A 6,414-nucleotide genomic window follows, 5' to 3' on the forward strand; every position below is an offset into this window, starting at 1 on the left:
ATGTGTTCACTCGACTTTGAAGGATCATGAAAGAAGTACCTTCCTTTGCCTAAATATAACAATAGTTATCACTCTAATATTGGAATGACACCATATGAAATTCTATGGGAAGAAATACAAATCTCCGTGTATTGGGAAGAAGTTTGTGAGCAAACTCTAGCAGGTACTAAATTTTGTTAGTCAAAAGGATTTTAATGTCAGTAAAACTATTATTTAGTCCTTTTATTTTAGTGAAACTAATTAATTAGTCCTTATTATTTGAAAAACACATTACTTAGTCCTACAATTTGGTTCAATTAACTCTTTAGTCATTCTTATTATTTTTTATACACAAACTGCCTTAACCCTCTCTCTCTTATTTCTCTCTTCTTAAGTTTTTTTTCCCTCTGTACTCACACCATTCTCCCATTTTTCTCTCTATTCTTCATCTTTTTGATAGAAATTGGTATAAGCATTATGCATAAAAATATTAATCAATTCCCTAAATCTTTAAGTAATCAAGGTAATAATATAGGAAAATTGTTTTTCCTATAGAGAAAACATAAAATTAATGCACAAGGAATTGAATAAAATACTTAACCATTTTAGAAATTTTAAATTTAAATTTAGTCTCCATATATCAAGATTTTCATTTTCATTTAGGAATATGTTTTTCAAAATATTGTGTTTTCAAAATATGTTAACTAATTAATTTCAATAAAACAGAAGAACTAAACAGTATGTTTTTTTTTTCAAAATATAAAAACCAACTAATTAATTTCATTAAAATAGAGGATTAAACAGTAGTTTGATAAATATTGACTAATAGAAAATTTGTGAAGAAATTAAATATTTAGCTTCTTTAAGCTGCAATGACGGATTAGCAATTTTTCCTAAAAAAATATTTTCTTGTTTTTAAAGCAAAATAATAATAATAATAATAATAATAATAATAATAATAATAATAATAATAATAATAATAATAATACATTGTTGCATATAATTTTATTAGTACACTTTATATTATTTATGGCATAATAAAAAAAGTGTGCTTAAATAGTGTTACAACAGAATAGTCCTCATAGAAGCATAGTCTCCAATCCACTCCTCAAAAATCTAAATCTAAAGCAAGGAAATTTAACACATAAATCACACCACGCCACTATTTACTACTAGTATTTGGTCTTCTTCTAAGGTCTCAACTTCCCTTTTTATTGCCGAGTCCATTGCACGGTTTAAAGACTTATACATCTCTCTCTCGATTTATGGCCAAGGGAACGAGCAGTGGACTCTCCATTGATTCAGATCTAATCACTTCTACTTTCTTTATCCACAATCTACTTTGCTCAATTCTTTCCCTCATCAAAACTTCAAGAATCCCAACTGTAATTACCTCCTAACTTCTCTCATGGATGCCACTCCTTCTGCTTCTGCTTCAAGGTCTCCTCCTCCCACTATCCAATTCCCAGTCAATCTTAACTCTATCAATCATGACCATGATGATGATGATGATCATACTTCTTTGCCTTCTGATGATCATAATAAACGAACAGTCATCGATGAGATGGACTTTTTTGCAGAGAAAGAACATGATAGTACTCCTTCCCGTGGTTTTAAAGACCCTAAGAGTCCTACCCGATTGGAGTTTGACGTAAACGTGAGTTACGCATCCCAGGTTTTTTTATTTTATTTTATTTTATTTTAAATTTAATGGAGTTTTTGTTGTGTTTTGTGATTTTTCTTGGTTTTGTAACATTTGCTGCAGACTGGTTTGAATCTTCTTACTACGAATACTAGCAGTGACCAATCCATCGTAGATGATGGAATATCGTCGACCATGGAAGATAGAAGAGCTAAAAGTGAGGTATAATCAATTTCCTTTCTTTTTTTTAAGAAGAATTTTTGGTTCTTGACGTTTGTAGTTGTATTGATGATCATATATATGTGCAGTATCGTTATCAGCTTTTATTTTTTGCAGCTAGTTGTTCTGCAGGCAGAGCTAGAGCGAATGAAAGTGGAGAATCTAAGGTTGAGAGATATGATAAATCAGGTTACCAGCAATTACAATGCGTTACAGATGCATTTAGTGACGATTATGCAGCACCAAAAGCCTCGAGAAAACAATGAAGAGCATGAGCAAAATGGGCTAGATGGAAAACTTGAAGACAAAATGAAAAATAGCGGAAATGGAGCAGTGGTTCCTCGACAGTTCATGGATCTTAGTCTTGCTGCTGCCGTTAATGGTGGTGCAGTTGACACTGATGAGCTATCTCTATCTTCATCGGAAGGAAGAAGTGGCGATCGATCAAGGTCACCGGGAAATAATGAAGAGAAACGGAATAATAATGAAGATGGGATGGTGTTTGATCAAGAAAAGAAGGGGAATATTGGCAGAGAAGATAGTCCAGATCAAGGGTCCCAAGGTTGGGGTCCTAGCAAGGTTGCTAGATTTAATTCCACAAAAAGTAATATTGACCAGACAGAGGCTACCATCAGGAAGGCTCGTGTTTCAGTCAGAGCTAGATCAGAGGCTCCTATGGTAAAGACAATTTGCATTGATCTTCTAATATGGTTGAAATTTTAACCTTTCTGGGTTGATTTTAATTGGGAAAATTTGTGATTCTTTTTCAGATAACTGATGGATGTCAATGGAGGAAATATGGGCAGAAGATGGCAAAGGGAAATCCATGTCCTCGAGCTTACTATCGGTGCACCATGGCTGCTGGTTGCCCAGTTAGAAAACAGGTACTTGCTAGATAATTGGAGATGTTAGTTTCCTGATGCGTGGAATTCTTAATCCTGATAATAATAATAATGAGGTGAAATTTGATTTTTGCATAGGTACAAAGATGTGCAGAAGATAGAACAATCCTCATAACAACATATGAGGGTAACCACAACCATCCTTTGCCACCAGCGGCCATGGCAATGGCATCAACAACTTCATCAGCAGCAAGAATGTTACTCTCAGGTCCCATGTCTAGTGCTGATGGAATAATGAACCCAAATTTCCTGACAAGAACTCTCCTACCATGTTCCTCTAGCATGGCAACCATATCAGCGTCAGCCCCATTTCCTACTGTTACCTTAGACCTAACCCAGAACCCCAACCCATTACAATTCCAAAGACAGCCAAGTCAATTCCAAGTCCCATTCCCAGACCAACCTCAAAATTTTGCAAATTCTCCAGCTGCAGTAGCAGCATTGCTGCCTCAGATTTTTGGACAAGCACTTTACAATCAGTCAAAGTTTTCTGGGCTACAAATGTCTCAAGACACGGAAGCTAATAATAAATTAGTCCACCAGTCACAAGCAGCAGCAGCAGCAATCCACCAGCAGGGACAGCAAAATTCATTGGCTGACAATGTTACTGCTGCAACTGCTGCTATTGCAGCTGATCCCAACTTCACTGCAGCTCTGGCAGCTGCAATTACCTCTATAATTGGCGGTGGTGCTCACCCCAGCAACATTACTAATAGTACTAATACTAACGCCAACCTCACAACCACCCCCAATGCCAATGGCAAACAATAAAATCACCCATTCTTTTCCCCCCTTTTTCTTTTCCGAAAAGGTAAAAAAAAAAAAAAAAAACCCATAATATACTTATGTTCATTATATTCTTTGCTATTTGAATAAATTGTTTCCAATTTTATGCCACTACAAAGTTATTTAAAAAGAATAAAAATAGAAAAAAAAATTGGATTTTTGCCAATGACCCAACCCTACCGATACTGCATAATTAAAGATAGTTTTGTTTGAATTTGTAAATGCTTGTGTTTGTATATTTGTGTAAATAACGAAACCCAGGAAGATATGAACAACAACGAAAAATAAAAGAGGTAATAAAGAAAGAAAGAAAGAAATGTGTGTTGGAGTAACGTGCAGAAGATGGCAGTCAAGAAAACCGTCTACTACATGAAACAAATTCATAGTGGTTGAAAAGGGTTTTGGGATTTGTTTGACACGCAAAGAAAAGAAAGAAAGGGACTTTAATTAATTGATTTGGTTGTAATGTATCATTTGAATTTTGTATCTTTGCAAGATTTCAGCTCCACTTGATGACACCAAATAGTTTGTAGACATGCTGGAATGCATTAGATTAGATAGATGAGAATTTCCTTTTGAGAAATCCCATCCATACCCGTACTATCAAAAGTTACAAAAGATTTTTTAGTATACCATGCGTGTGCTTCCAAATGAGTTGCACTTTCAAAGCCCATAGATATTATTGCTGGTCTTTATTTATTTAATTTTTTTTTTCTTTTTTAAGATAGAAGGTATATATAAAACCATAAAACAATAAACACCAAATTACTCTTATATTTATACTTATCAAAAGAAGTTTGAAGTGTTATGTATAAAAATTAAATCGTTATAGATTATATAATTAGAGAATATGTGCACTTGAAAATATGCTTGTATCCATGATTTTCTACGAATAATCAGGAACAGAGAAAAGAAAGCGAAATTGTATGTTCACAACTCTTAATATCTACAGCGTGCAAATATTCTCTGATATTAAATGAGGTTATCAGAATATATATATGACTAAGAGTTGAAGCCTCTTCCTTAGTGAGCTTATGGACAACCTGACCCATTATAGGCTTTCTCAATCACATGATCCAATCCATTTAGATATTGCCAATTAATAAACTTATTATTTGATATCATTATTTAATCTGTCAATAAGCCTAACAATTGATTATTGCTAATCCACATCTAGATATAAATAAATAATCCAACAATCTCCCACTTGGATAGCAGTAATCAATTTATTAAACTAAAAGAACAGATTAATAAAATACAAAATAATATCCAATAACAAGTAGGCAATTTAACCTGTAAAATCCAGTTAATGAAACGACAAACAAAATAACATTGAATCCGATAGGAAAAATAATATTATATATATGTGCCAGCAAAATCTCGAAAAAACTGAATTTAAATGGAATATGTGACAAGATATATCAAAAAACAAATGGTTTAAACATTCCATACAAATGCTAACCCAAATATAACATAAAACAGACTCCCACTAAACCAAAGCATCATCAAAAGTTTTCACTACAGTCATATGCATAACATACTTATGAAAAATACTAAGGGGCAAAGCTTTGGTTAATGGATCCACAATCATTTGGTCTATAGTAATGTGTTTAATCTGAGTCTGTAATTCATAAATCTTCTCTCGAACAAATAGGAATTTGACATCAAAATATTTAGTTCGACTAGAATTCTTGTGATTTTGAGAGAAGCAAACAGCAGGAGCATTATCGCAATAAATGGTCAAGGGCCTTGAGATGCTCTCAACAATAAGCATACCAGAAATTAATTATTTAACTAAATAGCTTGACAAGTGCCCTCATAACAACCAACATACTTTGCTTCCATAGTGGAGGTAGCGGTAATTGTACGTTTGGCACTCTTCCAAGAAATAGCTCCTCTAGAAATCATGAAGATATTATCAAAAGTAGATTTTTTATCATCTTCACAGCCTGCAAAGTCAGAATATGAGTACCCAATGACTTCCAGATTGCCAGATCTTTTGTAAGTTAACATATAATTCTTAGTACTCTGTAAGTATCTCATAACTTTCTTTGTAGCTTTCCAGTGACTCCATCTAGGATTACTCAAGTATCTACTAAGGATACTAATAGCAAATGTTATATAAGGATGAGTGCATACTTGAGCATACATCAAGCTCCCAACAGCACAACCATATGGAATTTTTTCCATTTCAGTCCTTTCATTGTCATCTTGAGGACACTGAGCTTTAGAGAGTTTCTTACCTGACATAATAGGTATAACAGAAGAGGAGCAAGTGTGCATGTTAAATCTCTTAAGAACTCATTCAATATAAGTTTCTTGAGACAAACCCAATATGCTTTGAGACTTGTCACAGTGAATTTGAATACCCATAACATATGTGGCCTCACTAAGATATTTCATGTCAAAATGACTAGAAAGCATGTAATTTAACTCGTTCAAGAGATTGATGCTATTACTGGCAAGAAGAATGTCATTAACATGTAATACTAGAATAATGAAATGGATCCCACTCACTTTCTGAGAGACGCATTGATCTGAAGCATTCTCCTTAAAACCAAGAGAAGTCAAAACTTGATCAAACTTCAGCTACCATTATCTAGAAGCCTTTTTTAACCCGTAAATGGATCTTTTCAACTTGCACACTAAGTGTTCTTTGCCAGCTTTTATGAAACCATTAGGTTGAACCATATACACATCTTCATATAAGTCTCCATTTAAGAAAGTTATTTTAACATCCATCTGGTGGAGTTCTAAGTCATAATGAGCAACTAAAGCCATAACCACATGAAAGGCATCTTTAATGGACATTGGGGAAAATTTTTCTGTATAATCTATACCTTTCTTCTTATTATAACTTTTTGCTACTTGTCTACCTTTATACCT

The 6,414-nt window shown here is 33.7% G+C and overlaps 1 pseudogene; it reads left to right on the forward strand.

Annotated features, from left to right (window-relative positions):
• Positions 1–1,102: 1,102 nt before the first annotated feature.
• On the forward strand, positions 1,103–3,597 carry LOC110664585 (probable WRKY transcription factor 31; annotated as a pseudogene).
• Positions 3,598–6,414: the final 2,817 nt, after the last annotated feature.

This window comes from Hevea brasiliensis, chromosome 10 (genome assembly GCF_030052815.1).
Source record: "Hevea brasiliensis isolate MT/VB/25A 57/8 chromosome 10, ASM3005281v1, whole genome shotgun sequence".
Lineage (NCBI taxonomy): Eukaryota > Viridiplantae > Streptophyta > Magnoliopsida > Malpighiales > Euphorbiaceae > Hevea > Hevea brasiliensis.